Source organism: Lactuca sativa, chromosome 1, assembly GCF_002870075.4.
Source record: "Lactuca sativa cultivar Salinas chromosome 1, Lsat_Salinas_v11, whole genome shotgun sequence".
NCBI lineage: Eukaryota > Viridiplantae > Streptophyta > Magnoliopsida > Asterales > Asteraceae > Lactuca > Lactuca sativa.
Window position 1 is genome coordinate 194,944,567 of NC_056623.2, and position 19,272 is coordinate 194,963,838.

The window sequence follows — 19,272 nt, forward strand, 5'->3', positions numbered from 1 at the left end:
TCTCTTGTCATACCTTTAGTCAAACGTTCTGCCAAATTTTGTTGCGATTTCACAAACTCAACCAAAATCACACCATTCATGATTAGTTCTCTAATCATACTATGTCTAACACCTACGTGTCTAGACTTGCCATTATAAACCTGGCTATATGCCTTAGCCAAAGCGGTTGCACTATTACAAAGGATAGAGATAGGTGCTATCGGTTAAGACCACAAAGGAATCTCATAAACTAAATTCCTTAGCCACTCTGCTTCTTTACCAGCAGCTGCTAACGCAATAAACTCATATTCCATTTTCGAGTTTGTAATGCATGATTGCTTCTTGGAAGCCCAAGAAATGGCACCTCCCCCAAGCAAGAACACCCAACCAGAGGTTGAGGAATGGTCCTCCATGTTGGTTATCCAACTTGCATCCAAATGACCTTCTAAAAATGAAGGACTTACCAAATAACTCAAGCCATAATCCATGGTTCCCTTGAGATACTTGAACACTCTATTAACTGCTTGCCAATGTTGAGCACCGGGATTACTAGTGTACCTGCTCAACTTACCCACATCAAAAGCAATATCAGGTCTGGTACTTGTCATGGCATACATCAAGCTACCAATATCCTTAGAATATTCCAATTGTGAAATAGGAACACCATTGTTTGGCATTAATTTCAAACTTGGGTCCATAGGAGTACTCACAGGAGAATAGTCAGTAAAATTAATCCGCTTGAGAATTTTCTCAATATAATGAATTTGAGTCATTACCAAACCTTTTTTCATCCTTTTAATTCTTATTCCAAGAATTACATCAGCATCTCCCAAATCTTTCATGGAAAACTTAGATGACAACAATTTCTTTGTTTCATCTAATTGATTTTGATTGGTACCAAAAATCAACATGTCATCTGCATATAAGCAAATGATCACCCCAACTTTAGTAGCATCATTAAATCTACTATAAACACATTTGTCACATTGGTTTGTCTTGAAACCAGAGGACAAAATAACTTTATCAAATTTCTGATGCCATTGTTTAGGCGCTTGTTTCAGCCCATACAAAGATTTGACCAGTTTACAAACCATATGCTCTTTACCGAGCATAATAAAACCTTCAGGTTGTTTCATGTAAATTTCCTCGTCAAGATCACCATTTAAAAAGGCCGTTTTCACATCCATTTGATGAATAACCAGATTGTGGATACTTGCCAAAACAATCAACAATCTAATAGTGGCAATACGTGCAACCGGAGCATACATATCAAAGTAGTCAATACCGGGTTTTTGTCTAAAACCTTGAATGACTAACCGGGATTTGAACTTGTCAATAATCCCATTAACATTCATTTTTTTTTTGAAAATCCATTTGCACCCAAGAGGTTTAGAACCCGGAGGCAAATCAGACAACACCCATGTGTTGTTCTCAAGAATTGATGACATTTCATCATCAATTGCTTCCTTCCAAAAGGCACTATCATGAGACTCTAAGGACTCTTGATATGTCTTAGGATCATATTAAATACTATAGCAATAAGTGTATTCAAGATTAATTTCATCCCTTGAACCTTCCACCAAATACAGTTGGAAGTCGGATCTGAATTTTTTTGCAATATTGCCTCTTTTGCTTTTACGAAGCTCTTGTGGTTCTTTCACATTACCACCATCTTGACTTTCTGAATTTTGATCTTTAAAAGCATCGAAAGTCAGATCCTTAGGCCTTTGAATCGATGAAAACCACATCTCATCAAAAATTGCATCTCGTGATTCGATAACAGTGTTAACCGAAACCGAATCATTAGGTTCTACATAAAACATATATGCCTTGGAATGTTCAGCATATCCAATGAATATACAATCAATTCCACGTTCTCCCAAATTCTTCTTTTTGGGCTCTGTGAGTTTTACAACTGCCCGAGATCCCCCAACTCGAAAATAACTCAAATTAAATTCAACTTTTTCTTGATCCAAAGTTCATATGGGACTGTTTTGTTCCTTTTATTTGGAATCATGTTTAATAAATAGTAGGCCGTTAACATGGCCTCTCCCCAGAATCCTTCACTCAATCCCGAGTAAGACAACATCAAGTTTACCATCCTTTAAAACTCGATTTCTGCGTTCAGCAATACCATTCTGTTGGGGCGTGTAAGGTGTTGTGGTCTCATGAATGATACCCACTGATTGGAAGTATATGAGATCCATATATTCACCTCCCCTATCAGTCCTGCGACATTTAACTAGAATGCCCAATTGCAATTCCACCTCGGTTTTGTATATTTTAAATTTATCTAAGGCTTCATCCTTAGAATGCAACAATTACACATAGCAAAATCGAGTGCATTCATCAATAAAAGTGACCACATATTTTTTATTTCTCAAAGAAGGAGTGGAGTGGAAATCACACAGGTCACTGTGTACAAGTTCCAAAACAGCTGAATTTCTAGTGACACTAGGAAAGGGCTGTTTTGTCACTTTTGTAAGCATGCATGTTTTACATTTATCAGATCTCATATCTGTAATATCCGGATTCCCAGGTATTATATTTTATCATTTTATTTTTGAGAAAAAGAGGGGGACTCGACGAGTTGAGTCGTAGACTCGTCGAGTAGGACCACGACTGCTGACTGGATTAATGAACGGACTCGACGAGTCGGAAAGGGTGGACTCGACAAGTCCACGCTGTGGATTGAAACCCTAATTCTCGGGGTCTGTGCCCTATTTAAAGGCCTTTATGGCCTCCATTTGCGGCTACCAGTCTAGAGAGAGATACCCTAGCGATTGTGAACGAGTTTTGAGAGACTTTGGGCCTTTTGACCATATTTGGTGTGATTTTGCAAAGGAGAAGGTGTTTCCAACAAGGGAAGGTCAAGAGGATTGCATTTCAGTGGGTTTCCAGCTTGGATCTTCAAGTTTGAGGTAGCTATTCGATCCTATCCTTCTATTTTGCTTAAGAGCATTGGATTTAGGGTTTTCCGTACCCTTTTATGGCTTGTTTTGATGAGTATAGTGTCCCATTGAGTGCTAAACTCTAGATCTGGACCTTTTGAGGTCCAAAGAGCCTGAACCATGTTGCTTTTTGTGGTTCTATGGAGGAAATGGACTCAGGTTGCCATGTTAGAAGAGATTTCACCAAAAATAAGCCTTGGGGGCATTGCATGTGTAGCAAGAGTCGACCTTTACGTGTTTATTGGTCATGGGGAAGTCAGATCTATGGATTAGAGAAGCAGATCTGACCTCAAGAGGTCAGATGAGTGTTGTCATGGAAGGAACTCGCCGAACCCATAAGGGACTCGACGAGTCGTGTCGGGTTGCCCCGCGATTCGCAAACTGTGATAATCCGTTGAGTGTAGGGTTGAATCAGCAAGTCGCGTGAGGACCAGGGGCGAAGAGGACACACATGTACTCACCAAGTCAGGTCAAAGTTTGACCATTGACTTTTGTTGACTTTTAGGGTTTAGTCAGTGTTTGGACCTATAAGCTATTAGAGGGGTAGAATGGTCTTTTACCCTTCTTAGAGAACTTATAGAGATGGATTAGCCTAGCCTTTAGAAGTTTTAATAATTAGAGTAATTATTGATGTGATTAGGCGGAGGCTAGTGCAGTATTTCAGAGTTCGAGGTTTACCGAGTTACCAGAGGTGAGTCTTCTCACTATACTTTACCTAGAGTGGTAATTAGAGTTATGTGACAGAGTATATTATATGCTATGTGTTATCTATGTGATTATGCGCTATATGTGATTCAGAGTTTACAGATTTAGGACCGAATGGTCCACAGAGTTAGGACTAGAGGGTCCACAGAGTTATGGGACTGGAGGGTCCCACTGAGACACTATGACCAGAGGGTTATGCAAACTTATAGCCTCGAGTGGCTAATATGTGTTGCATGTGATATTTTGGGGAACTCACTAAGCATTTCTGCTTACAGTTTTTGGTGTTATGTGTTTCAGGTACTAGTGAGGATCGCGGGAAGGCACCGGCTGAAACACCGAAATTTTCAAAACAAATTTTTTGTTCAAATTCGCTTATCTCTTTAGCACTTTTCATAAAAATCTCATTTTTATTAAATTTACAATACATGACTCTTTTGTTTAATCAATTAATAAACCAGGATCCTTAAAACAAACGCTTCCTCTGGTGTGTACATTCGAGCCGGTGTCGTCCCGTGATCCTGAGAAAACCTGAAACATATAACACAAAACACTGTAAGCACAAAGCTTAGTGAGTTCCTCTAAATACCACTCAAACACATATTAGCCACTCAAGGCTATAACTCTGTTGACCCTCTCGTCAGTGTGTCTTAGTGGGGCCCTCCAGTCCAAATTCTCTGTGGACCCTCTGGCCCTAACTCTATGGACCCAAAGGTCCTAACTCTATGGACCCATTGGTCCTAACTCTGATAACTCTGAATCATGCATATCACATATCACAATAAAACTCAACACACAAATAGCATACAAATACAATGGCATATCTAACTCTGTGCATCCTCTGGTCTTAAGTATAGTGAGAAGACTCACCTCAAACGAAGTCGGATGAACTCTCGTGCTCAACGTCCCGACCTAGCCCCCTCCTATTATTCAAATAACATCCCCGATCAATACTCTCTCATTGTGTCAGCTCTAAAGATTGGGTAGAAGACCATTCTACCCTTCCCTGAACTCTCTTAAGTCAGTCTTGACCAAAACCTTAAAGTCAACAAAAGTCAACGGTCAGACTTTGACCCGACTCGTCGAGTGCACATAGGCGACTCGGCGAGTCCACACGTGTTCACGGAATCCTCCTCCTAACCTCGCTTGACACATCGAGGCAACCCCTTGCTCGATGAGTTACACCTGGTATGAATCGCAGGGCAACCCCGACTCGACTCGCCGAGTCCTCTCATGAACTCGACGAGTTGCTCCCAAGACAACACTCATCTGACCTTCTGAGGTCAGATCCGTTCCTCTAATCCATAGATCTTACTTCCCTAGGACCAATAACCACATAAAGGTCGAATCTTGGTACACATGCAAGGCCCTCTATGCTTATTTTGGTGAAATCCTTCATATCATGACAACCCTAGCTCATGACTCCAAGGAAAAGGCATAAAGCATAATGGAAGGGACTCTCTGGACCTCTTAAGGTCCAGATCTAGGAATCATTTCAGCATGGGACCTCTCATACTCTAGATTCAAGCTAAATAAAGCATGAAGAAACCCTAGATTCATGAAATCTACTAAACAAATGAAGATGGACATGAATCCTTACCTCTCACAGCAGCTCTGAACGAAATGATGGAAGATTTGAGTCCCACAAGACAGCCCAACTCGAAATCCTTCCTTCCCTTTGCTAAGACACCTCAAAAGATGATGAATTAGCCCTCCTCTTGCACTACAAGCTTCCCCTATGCTCTCTATGGTTTCTCAAGGTGCAGTGGCTGCAAATGAAGGCCATAACGACCTTTAAGTAGGTCCCAAACCCGAGAAATTAGGGTTTCTCTGCCCAGCACCTACTCGGCGAGCCCCTCCTCTGACTCGTCGAGTCCACTCATTAAATCCACGTGAGAAAATCGACTCGACTCGGCGAGTTGGATCCTCAACTCGTCGAGTCTCTCCTTTAATCAAAAGATTAAACTACACAATAATAACCCTGAAAATCTGGATGTTACAATTCTCCCCCACTTGAATTAGATTTCGCCCTCGAAATCATTCCTTAACCACACATAGATTAAATCATTAACCCGAAAGGCACTACCGAAATGATCTTCATACCACACTGATATCTTTCTCTATGGACATCCGAAACCACATAGAACCTCCAAAACCAGAGTTTAAACCAACTCTTTCGCCACTAAAAATACCCCTTCCCAATAACCGGAAACTCTAGTGGCCTGATCCGCCGCCAGACCGCCTACTTGAGCGATCACCATGATATTTGCTCCTCGAATATCAACCCCGTTTCCTCACTGGTTCTCTGATTCTGATAAGACCACGTCCAACAACCGGCTATCTCTCCTCCAAGCCGATCATGCTAAATCATATGAATCACGCCCCACGAATAAAAGGGTTCACACTCCACCGGGGCACATATACTAGACTGCTATCAGAGACCATCCGAACAAAGAATCCCCAACACTTTTCCCTTAGACACAAAAGAAAACCATGATCGCTCAGAAGTTTCCTCAAACATCCCATTCATAAGCCTCAGCTCCAAATTCCATATCTCTTTTAACACCACACGAGGTCTGACCTCAACCCCATAGTTGAACCTCCGTGGTTACCCATAACATGATCCAGAATGTCTTACTGACTTCCTCTTTGCATCAACTATCTCGGCCCTATGACACACAAGTCACAAAATTCTCAAACGAAAACTACAATCTAACCGAAAATCGACTTAGCCCCGACCTCTGATGTCTACTGCACATATCTCCGCGCATCTCGCAGTATCTCCCGCACCCGAGTACTGACCTATACAGGTTAAGACATCCAATGAGAACGATACCCTTCATCCAAAAATTCACCTCAGAATTTCATCTCGTTTACCCATGCACCATTAATTTCAAATTCAACTCGAGAGTTTGGTCCGACCTAAAGTTGGAACCTCGCTTCTCAATGAGATACTCATCTCATGGCTCGACCTGCGCCCCGTGCAATACCATTTTTCCAATTTCCTCATGTTGCGACAATCACAACTCAATACAAAATATAATGATTCCCGACAGAGATGGAGACCCCAGTCTCGCCCCTGGTTCAACCACCAGGCTCCAAAAACTCAATACTAGGGCTACTCAAGTCTAAAACTCTTCTGCATCATACACTGATCGGAGGACACTCCATCATCACACTCTCTTGCCGTCTAGTGAGTACTATGGCTCCCCACAACATCACGATAACCTCTCGATGACTAGTGAGTACTACGGCTCCCTGTAGTATCACAACACCCTCTGACCAGTGAGTACTACGGCTCCCTGTAGTATCAAAAGACCCTCTGACTAGTGAGTACTACGACTCCTCGTAGTATCACAACACCCTCTGACTAGTGAGTACTACGGCTCCCCGTAGTATCACAACACCCTCTGACTAGTGAATACTACGGCTTCCAGTAGTATCACAACTCCCTCTCTCTGACTTGTGAGCACTACGACTCCCCGTAGCATCACAACACCACACTACGTCCACTAACTCATGCTCTGCAGACTATCATAGACAGCTACACACTCTCGACCCAAATATGCATCACAGACTCTGGCGGCAACCGTCATAACAAAATACCTACCTCTGCGGAGATCCACTTTCTTAAATAGTCCTTCTTGCTGTGAATACTCGCAGGGCTCCCACTGGAACCGTAGATACATGATACACCACTAGTCGTCTCAAACTCAAAATTCCAAATAACTCCGAAATCGGAACATTATACCCGGGTACCACGGAACACCATTACAGAACATCACAATGTCCTGCCTCAACCACTGATCTCCTACTCCCAGCACCATATAGATACAACAATAACTTTCCTCTGAACACCATAATTAATTCTTCATTTTACCCAATGCGCAACTTCAGTGTATCCAAACACTCAATAGGAATATAGAGAAAGCGCTAACGCTTCAGAACACGCTGATAATCCTCCGAAACCCTTTCCTCTACTACTCAAAATCCAAGCAAGAATTTGTTGGATTAGTGTCTAAGTCCATAACTATTTTGGTATGTACTTGACCCGATTATGAGCATGGTCCTTTTGGGTTGCCTTCACCATAGCAATATGTGGGATGATTTAAGGAGAGAAAGGTTTAAATATGATTTATTAATATATTATGAGAATAATATATTAAAGGAGAAATCATATTGTTTAATTAATATTAGTCAAGAATTAATTGTTAATTAATTTTGTGGCTAAAAGAGATTAATTAAACTTAGGGGACTGGACTGCAATTATTGGATAATTGAGTTATTGGGCTAAGGAATGCTAAAGGATCAAGAGGTGAACAAAATTATGATGGAAGCCCATCATATTTTCGTCCATGGCCTTATCTAGAAGATTCCATGGGCTGCTTAGAGTTTAAGCTGTCCATTAGGGTTTTGACTGAAACCCTAGCAGCCCACACAAGTATATAAAGGACCCCTTAGGCTCCAAAAACGGGGACAACACTTCCATTAGGGTTTCCAGCCGTTTTTGGTGCCTCCTCTCTCTTCTCTTCTTCATCCAAGTTGCATAAGGTGTTTGTGACTCCATTAGAGGTGCAACACTTGAGGCACTAAGCTTTCTAAGGCCAATCCAAGCAAGGAATTGATTGTTATTGCTATATAACAATCAAAGGTAATTCTATAAAACCTAATTTAGTTTATAATATGTTAGATCTAAGTTTGTTAGTCTTGGATTCAAAGCATGTACAATAGAGAAACCTAGATCCAAGCATTCGGGTTTGTATGAGCACATAGGATTGTTCTTATGCATAAAACCTATCAGTGGTATCAGAGCCTTGATTGGTTTCAGTTGTATGTGATGCTTAACTGCTTTATTTGCTGGAAAATCGATTTTTGGCCTCTGCCCGACCTGACTCGGCGAGTCAGTGGAGAACTCGGCGAGTCTGTCCCTGACTCGGCGAGTCCAGTCCCTGACTCAGCCAGTCCAGGGGTCAGACAGAGGGAATTCCGGGTTTTTGCTGCTGTTTTGACTTGGATTTGATACCTAATTCGTTTTTTGAAGTTAAAATCTGATTTTTATCTTAAATTAGTGATTATCATTGCCAAAACAATAGATAATTTCAAATCTTTTAAATATTGGTTGTTTATATGATAAATATGGATTATTTCAAATTATTTGGTAATTATCTAATGACTAAAATAAGATTAGGTCAAATATAGATAATTGTAAAATTAATTGTTTAATTTGAATTATTTGTTGTTTGATCCCTAATGTTTTGAAATGTTTCAAAACTTGCCCTCAAGTTTTGGAATTTAAAATTTGATTAAAAGTTTAATTTTTGAAATGTTAAATTCTAAAACCCTAGTAATTTGAAAAAATTCAAATCACACCCTTATGATTTATTAATTAATTAAAGTGTATAATTAAAAGTGATTTAATAAACCCATTAAGTTTTGGTTTACATTTGATTAAATTAAAAGTATAATTTTACTAAATTAAACCACCTAGTATTTTAAAAGTGTAAAATACACCCTATACTATATATAACATTAAAAATCTAATATTATATATATGTATGAGTAAATAGTCAGTCTTACCGTTAGTAGGCCTCATTCACGAAGCTGGTCTATAAGGGATGTTTAAGGAAATTGCCTATAAAATGGCGATTGAATGGGTATCCACTCTTACCCACCGCACTCTTGACTAGTGGAGGGTCGTTAGCCGAACGGGTAGGATAGGACAGAAACCTTCCATTATAAGTATAATGAAGTACAAAGTAACTAAATGCTTTTTCAAATTCCCAAATCATAGTTACTTTAGGCAAAATGTGAAATTGTATGCTAACCCATGGAATTACACTTCGTACCCTTGTCAAACGTTAGTGGAGCGTGTGTGGTTAACCGGAACACTAATTTAGGGATGACATTGGTGGCAAAGGGTGGCTCGGTGCTTATCATAGATCAATGGAGCATGTGTGGCTAACCGGCACATTGATTTGGTGATTGTAGCATTGGGTGCACCACGTAATTCGTATGGTTATTCACACCTTGTTTGTGATCCTCGGCATCCCAGTCACAAATAGTAGGGCATAATCGAGATTAAACATGCCATTGAAAAGTTCAATGAATTTCAAAAGATCTAGGAGTTTCAATCCATTTAAAACTTAATCTTCTTTTTCGTTTTTCATGGTGGAAATTGGTAAATCGACATTTACCTACCTTCAAATATTCTGCAACTAGATTACGACATCCCTTTTCTAGGTTGTAGAATATTATGATGGATCCTAGCCTTAATAACTCATTTGGGTGTTTTATTAAGGACTCAATCAACTTAACTTGAATTTTCTCCCGTTTTGTAGATGTCTAACTCTAATCGTGGTATTCCCGAATCCCAAGGAAAAAGTGTTCCTAATGAAGGTGAAAGCTTGATTCAAAGTGAGAGATCAATGTGGACTAGCTTGATTTCACTTCCTCCTCCTCCTCCAATTGTTCTCCCTGACCCACAAGTTCAAAGGCTTGAAAAGTTCAAGCTCACTCAAGCCCTTTTGGCAAGTAAACACGAAGATGGGAAACCTGTGTGTACACACGTCTTAGAGATGAAGTCACACATTGATAGGTTAAGCATGTTGGGTGTCGAGATTTCAAGCGAGTTGACTGTTGACTGGGTTCATCAGTCACTTCCTAAATCATATAGTGAGTTCATAAGAGAGTACTATATGATGGACCACGACGTGACCCTAATTGATCTCACCTATTTGCTTATAGCTGCTGAATCGGCAATGATTTGGCGTGCTAGTCAAGCAAATTTGTCTGGTGAATCAAACTCCCAAACTTCAATGGACACTGGCAACATTGGAAGTCCAGAAAGAACTAAGCCTGTGATTGTCCGATGTGCTGTGCCAAAGGAGTCCATTTGCTTTTATTGCCAAGAGAAGGGGCATTGGAGACGAAGCTGCCCTAACTACCTGAAAGATCTAAGAGATGGGAGAGTCAAGACGTATGGCTCTGCTTCAGGTAAAATCCATTATCTAACTCTTTTGAGTTCCTATTCTAGATTCTTAATACATGATGTGATAAGATTACATTTTGATGTTTTGTAGGATCAAAGAAAAGAGAGGAAGCTTGAGAAAAGAAGTGAGCTGAATCTAATCATGAAGAAATGGATTTTGATCGCATTACTTGATGAATGGATTCTTGAGCTACTACTTGGAGTTAGAATAGATTGTTAAGAAATATGTAATAACATAGTTTTTCAATTGAATTGCATTGTAAGGACAAAATTTTTCCGCAATAAAATGAATTTTGATTTTATCTTATTTATTTATCCTTGCGATGGCATGTATGAAAAATTGATGTTTGAATGTTTCTATTATTAGCAATAATGGATTTGATTCTTAATTATGTTATTTGTGGGAATGTCAAAAGTTTACCAAATAGGGAGAGTTTCTCATCGCCCAAGTTTCAATTGGACAGAAACTTGGAATCATGCAATGTGTATTGTATGATGAATGAAAAAAACTTTCACATTTGGGAAACTTAGACTAATTCTTTGGGAAAGTGTCAATTGAAGGACTAGGAGATCAAGTACACAAGGTTGTGCGTTGATTAAGTCCACCACAAGAGTGACAAAGACATTCGTCATGATTTACTAAAGTTTAGTAAATATGATTGTACTTATAAGATTGAGTATAATTCTGAGTTAACTGAAATAGTTTCAATCAATAGCAGAACGAATAAGAAGAATCAAGAAGGCAGAAAGATAACAGTTTCTCCATTCTAAGAAGAAGGGAGAGTACCTTTTATTGTGTGTTATGATAAGTCTTAAAGATTAAGAACCATGTATCAATAGATCCTCTAATTGAGGTGAAGGTGTATAAGTTTAAGAAGCTTAGATAAAGGCTTATCGAAGCATCTGGTATTAGAAATATGAATTTCAGAAATTCAATAGGCTTTATTTTCTGGAAGTTCATTTGTTCTCTAAATACATGTCAAAGCTAGTGGGAGCATAAGTGTTATGCCTATATGATAATAATCATCATGATAGTGGGAGCATAAGTGTTATGATTATTATGGCAGGTATTGCAAGTTAGCAATATTAATTATAGAAAAACAAAGATTCAATTTGCAAAGTTGCATGGGTTGAAAAGTTGTTTTGATATAATTAAGGGAGAGAATATTATACTTCGTTTCAAAATCTAAAGCTTAGATTGAGAAATTTTAATATTTTCAGTCAAAGGATACATTGTGTGTTCTCAAATTTCGATTATGATTACGGCGTCCCTCTTCATAGTTCGAATTGTGAGAACATGACACATAAAATATTATGGCAAAAGATTGGTAAAGTATCATATCTTTATGTAAGACATTATGCATCGTGTCCCATACGCTTCGGGTATAGGATCGATTGCAAATGCTATAATATTTACCATTCTAAAATTTTTCAAATGTCTAGCGCATTAAGAGGGAAAAAGGACTAGAATGGATTTTGACTAAAACAACTATCAAAGGACGATCCAAAGTCTGCTGAGGATTGGTTGCTTGTGAGTAGTTGGAAGTATGGTATTGGATGGACCATATCGACATTATTATGAATAGATAAGATTCTATTAAGAATGAGTTGTCATATGGCAAATATGGAAATGTTTCCATATTGGGAGTTGGATATTAAGAATCTATGTCTAGATTAGAAACTTTTATGCAAGAAGGATGTTCAAAGGAATGTACTTTGAATGTGAGACTTCACGTCTATGGAATTGTCATGTAACAATTTCTAAGAAAGCACTTTGTAATTTCATTTGCCAAGTCTTGGTGACTTTTGTGCTATGACTTTACGAAAGGATCGTTGTGTAAAATGTTAGAATCTAGCATATTCTAGTAGTGGAAGAACCTTGTCTTCTTACACTAATAATGGGGATTGAGGAATTGTGAAATGAGAATCATTGGAAAAGTTTTCAATTGTTCTATTTCACAAAGTAAGGACCATAGGAAACATAGTGTGCATGCTTTATGCATGGGATAGCTGTTGTTGTAATTTAAGTAATAAGTTGATTTTCTGAAACAGTAAACGATAATAATGAGTAATCAATATGGTGGTTAAATAGAAGTGTTTTATTTACTCTCACAAGTTTGAGGACATATAGGATTAAATATTATTGTTATGTTTCAATTTGCATGTTTTGACTTCCATAATAACTAGGTTATTCAAACATCCATAGTCGGTCATACGTTGGAAGTAAGTATGAAGGAAGACTGTCATGAATCTGTCTGTAGATTGTCTGAAGTGTTTAGACATGGCACAAGTTTGTTGCAGAGTTCATGAGTGCTTTGATAAGATTAGAGTATTGGATTAAACCCACGCTCACTTGGATCACTTCATGGTTTTATCACGAGTGATTAGTGAGACGATAATATTGTATATTCTTGAAACCGAGACGTGTGAGTTGTTATTTGTTGGTCGGTTACACATTGATAATAAGTAAACGCACCAGTAACTTGGTGTTATAAAACTTATTGTTGTGTGTGATTCGATTAGTAAATGCAAGCGAGCATTTGAGTCGAAGTTTATCCATTCCTTTTACCCAAAGTGGGATAAAAGCGATATCATTGGGCCTCTTGATGATTTAGTGATGACACCTAAGTGCTTGGCCAAGTCGGGACTAAGTTGATGTGTTCAATTGTAGTTTGTTGTCAGTCGTCATAAATCGGAAGTCGGGAAACAGTATAGAGAGAATGATTGAAATTCATGTCTTTTGTCTATACGATATCTTGAGAATGGAGGAATATATAATCCCTTATCTAGAGGACACGCTATCTGATAAGATCAGAGTTGACAACGGCTTTTGAAAGCTACGATTGTTGATCAGGTTCTAAAGTCATACGGAAAATAGTTATTAGACTTATCCAAGTGGGAGACTGTTGGATTAGTGTCTAAGTCCATAACTATTTTGGTATGTACTTGACCCGATTATGAGCATGGTCCTTTTGGGTTGCCTTCACCATAGCAATATGTGGGATGATTTAAGGAGAGAAAGGTTTAAATATGATTTATTAATATATTATGAGAATAATATATTAAAGGAGAAATCATATTGTTTAATTAATATTAGTCAAGAATTAATTGTTAATTAATTTTGTGGCTAAAAGAGATTAATTAAACTTAGGGGACTGGACTGTAATTATTGGATAATTGAGTTATTGGGCTAAGGAATGCTAAAGGATCAAGGGGTGAACAAAATTATGATGGAAGCCCATCATATTTTCGTCCATGGCCTTATCCAGAAGATTCCATGGGCTGCTTAGAGTTTAAGCTGTCCATTAGGGTTTTGACTGAAACCCTAGCAGCCCACACACGTATATAAAGGACCCCTTAGGCTCCAAAAACAGGGACAACACTTCCATTAGGGTTTCCAGCCGTTTTTGGTGCCTCCTCTCTCTTCTCTTCTTCATCCAAGTTGCATAAGGTGTTTGTGACTCCATTAGAGGTGCAGCACTTGAGGCACTAAGCTTTCTAAGGCCAATCCAAGCAAGGAATTGATTGTTATTGCTATATAACAATCAAAGGTAATTCTATAAACCATAATTCAGTTTATAATATGTTAGATCTAAGTTTGTTAGTCTTGGATTCAAAGCATGTACAATAGAGAAACCTAGATCCAAGCATTAGGGTTTGTATGAGCACATAGGATTGTTCTTATGCATAAAACCCATCGGAATTCACATACCGGCCCGGGGGTTCGCTGCTCGATCATCTTCTATCTACCCCAAAAGGGGCATAAACAATCCATACTTTGACTCAAAAGTTCTCAACTAGCCATACCATCCTTACGAGCCTTCTACTTGAAACGACCCTGACCACCACCAGGTTCCTGACCATTGACCACCTGCCATGGAGACACTCATCCTTCCTCAGACACGTACCACATGGATTATCTCGCTATGCACCTCTCCTTGATCACCAATGTCCTTGGTCTCATGAATTCGAGCTGCAGATCTCTGTATCCAACCCCTAACCGCTCTTGCAAAAATCTCTGGTTCCCTCAATAAAATACCCGGTTCTCCCCCACTTAGGGTTCGAACCATCACCAATTGGTGCATCAATAATCTACCCCACAAACGGTTTCCACCAGAAACACCGCACCTACGATTGGAAGATGCCACACAATGCCCAATGATCTCCCCACGTAGGGATCAAGAAACCTCAAATACCCTAAATCTCCGATGAAATCCCCAGGACCTTCTCATCACGACTGCCTCTAGCCATTCGAAGTCTCATACCATCCCAATACCGAACATCTCAACTGTCTAGTACTATCACTGACTTTAGACTGAAACAATAATTCATCATACTCCTCATCCTCGGCTTCTCAACCCCCATCCCAACACGTGAATCATCACAAGGACAGGGACTCCACTACCATACTCAATACCCATCATAGACAGAAGAGCCACCTCTCTGATATACTTGTCTGGATTACCCGCTGATACCGCTACCACGCACCCTACTATACTCAATTAGGGTGTAATGTGGTCCTTGACCATCTCAGTCCCCACTGACTACCTGCTCATGGTAGATCATTTCCTTACGGCAGACATGCTGCTTGATACTCTGGTGGAAAAATTGACATCAATGTCAACCCGTAGGGTTTACTCCTAAACCCAAAACTGAAATCTCGCGCCTCTCCTACTTCCCACAGGAAACATAAATAGCACCCATCAAGACGCAGAAGGTGACATCTCCTCCATCGGCTGATTGCTCACTCAGATCGCAATCCCCCATAAATGCCTGCTTTACTAATCCATGAGTCTTGCGACTACATATGACATCTTACCAAGATACTCTAAAATGCTCTCGACCTCCCTCTCAAGGGATGCCTCTTCGGACTCAATCATGGCCCTCAGGCCTAAAACCCCATCGCGCCCAAACTCTACCAATTAATCCTGATCGGACAACCGGAGAATCACAAGCATCATTTGCTAATAACCATGGTACTCAGCCCTTGACATCTCTTTTCAATTTGCTACAATGCATGGAACTCGAACTATAACATCACCCCTCAATCTGCTAAGATGCATGGTACTCGAACCATGGCATCACTTCCCAATCTGCTCCGATGTATGGTACTCGAACCATAACATCACTACTCAATCTGCTCTCGAACCATAACATTATTCCTCAATCCGCCCTGATGTATGATACCCGAACCATAACATCACTCCTCAATCTGCTACTTAGAACCTTTAGAATACTCCCTGTATTGAGTATGGGTTCTCTGCTTTTGGTAGTACGGGCCCATACTACCTGCCACATCTACCCATACTTTCCACACGGACCATTCCAGAGCTCCTAAGTAGCTGCTCAACCTTCTCGTTCACTAATTCCGCCATGCATGCTTGCTCCTCAGCAAAATGTTGTACTCCGCCAACGTACTCATCTGGATAAGGTTACTCCCTAGGCTCTTCCTTGGTCCTCCCACTTCTCCGCCATCAGCTGTTGAAGAGCTCCTAATGATGCCAGCCATCTACCTCCTGAATATCGTCATATTCACTTGGTAGCTGGCTCCCATCATCGAGAGTTCCACAAAGCATGAAGCAAGCAGCATTCGAGCATCGAAGAATACATAGAACTCACTCTGGGTGATAACTCCGCTTGCTCTGCTCATTCTCAAAAGTACCACCAAACTCTGCAAATCTACCCTTCGCGGGTTCTAACTATTCTTTCGATAAGCACCACAATACTCATCTAGGCGTCTCTCCTAGATTACTCCTCTACTCAAATCCCCTAAAACGATTCCAACTGAATACTCTCACTCATACTCAAAAGCACATCACATATAACAACAACTCCTAGGCTAAGGCATCACAAATCAGGTCACTCTAGTCCTAAGATATAAAATACCTAGCTTGTCTCTAGCATGCATAATATCTCATAAAATGTATCATAAATATCTCATAACACAAAAGTAAGGGTATTTTGGGAAATCACCGTTTGGGCTCTGGCTGATTGTACACACTGCTCTTTCTCGCTTTCTCTTTGAACTCTTATTCACTTTTAGAAAATCATTTCTTTGAAAACTTTTCTTACTTCCTCAGTTGGAGCCTAGATTTACCCGAAGGTATATCCGAATCCCTCAAACCAAGGCTCCGCTACCAACTTGAAACACCAAAAATTTCAAAACAAATTTTTCGTTTAAATTCACTTATCTCTTTATCACTTTTCATAAAAATATCATTTTTATTAAATTTACAATACATGACTCTTTTTTTCAATCGATTAATAAACGAGGATCCTTAAAACAAACGCTTCCTCTGGTGTGTACAATCGAGCCAGTGCCGTCCCATGATCCTAAGAAAACCTTAAACATATAACACAAAACACTGTAAGCACGAAGCTTAGTGAGTTCCCCAAAATACCACTCTAACACATATTAGCCACTCAAGGCTATAACTCTGTTGACCCTCTAGTCAGTGTGTCTCAGTGGGGCCCTCCAGTCCCAATTCTCTGTGGACCCGCTTGCCCTAACTCTATGTACCCAAAGGTCCTAACTCTATGGGCCCACTGGTCCTAACTCTGATAACTCTAAATCATGCATATCACATATCACAATAAAGATCAACACATAAATAGCATACAAATACACTGGCACATCTAACTCTGTGGATCCTCTGATCCTAGCTCTGTGAACCTTCCGGTTCTAACTCTGATATACACACGGCATAAATCACATAGAAATAATGCAGTGCAACACATCACATAAATAACATACAATAACTCTGCCACCTAACTCTGTTACCACTCAAGGTAAAGTATAGTGAGAAGACTCACCTCAAATGAAGTCGGATGAACTCTCGTACTCAACGTCCCGACCTGGCCTCCTCCTATTATTCAAATAACATCCCCGATCAATACTCTCTCATTGTCTCAGCTCTAAAGATTGGGTAGAAGACCATTCTACCCTTCCCTGAACTCTCTTAAGTCAGTTTTGACCAAAACCTTAAAGTCAACGAAAGTCAACGGTCAGACTTTGACCCGACTCATCGAGTGCACATGGGCGACTCGGCAAGTCCACACGTGTTCACGGAATCCTCCTCCTAACCTCGCTTGACATGTCAAGCCAACCCCTTGCTCGACGAGTTACACCTGGTATGAATCGCAGGGCAACCCCGACTCGACACGTCGAGTCCTCTCATGAACTCGGCGAGTTGCTCCCAAGACAACACTCATTTGACCTTCTGAGGTCAGATCTGTTCCTCTAATCCATAGATCTGACTTCCCTAGGACCAATAACCACGTAAAGGTCGAATCTTGGTACACATGCAAGGCTCTCTATGCTTATTTTGGTGAAATCCTTCATATCATGACAACCCTAGCTCATAACTCCAAGGAAAAGGCATAAAGCATAATGAAAGGGACTCTCTAGACCTCTTAAGGTCCAGATCTAGGAATCATTTCAGCATGGGACCTCTCATACTCTAGATTCAAGCTAAATAAAGCATGAAGAAACCCTAGATTCATGAAATATACTAAACAAACGAAGATGGACATGAATCCTTACCTCTCACAACAGCTCTGAACGAAATGATGGAAGATTTGAGTCCCACAAGACAGCCCAACTCGAAATCCTTCCTTCCCTTTGCTAAGACACCTCAAAAGATGATGAATTAGCCCTCCTCTTGCACTACAAGCTTCCCCTCTGCTCTCTATGGTTTCTCAGGGTGTAGTGGTCGCAAATGAAAGCCATAAGGACCTTTAAATAGGTCCCAAACCAGAGAAATTAGGGTTTCTCTACCCAACACCTACTCGGCGAGTCCCTCCTCTGATTCGTCGAGTCCACTCATTAAATCCGCGTGAGAAACCCGACTCGACTCGGCGAGTTGGATCCTCAACTCTTCAAGTCTCTTCTTTAATAAAAAGATTAAACTACACAATAATAACCCTGAAAATCCGGATGTTACACCGGCATGATCAGTACACACACATGAGGAGTTTTATACATTATGATCTTGGGTTGTGTTATGGATTGATATGTGAAACGATGAGTTTTTATAATGTTTACGAATGAAAATATGTTATTAAAATGTAGAAAAGTTGTTTGAAAAATTACGGTGTTATAATATCAAAGGCTGGAATTAATCCATCTTTTGACATCTCATGCATCCTTCTAAAGTTGACATGACCTAATCTGACATGCCAAAGCATAGATTTATCATCATTAGAAGCAGAAGATACAAATGCAGAATTTTGAACAGGTGATAATTTGTCAACAATATTTAAACGAAACATTCTATTACTTAAATATCCAAAGCCAATAGACATTCCAATCTTAGACAAAACAAACTTATCCGACTCAATAACTTGTTTATAACCAACATAATTCAAACAACTAGAACTAACAAGATTCTTGCAAATCTTGGGAACAAACAAAACATCAAATAACTTAATTGTCTTTCCAAAAGTAAATTCAAGACATACGACACCAAAACCACAAGTAGGAATAAAAGAATCGTCTCCCATTTTCAGCACTGACCCATCTTCAAGCGGAGTTAATGTTTCAAACATCTGTTTATCCTTGCATACATGGTTTGTTGCTTCGGAGTCGATCCACCAAGCAACATCATCATCCTGCACATAGAATGATTCATGAATAAATGAACACATAATAAG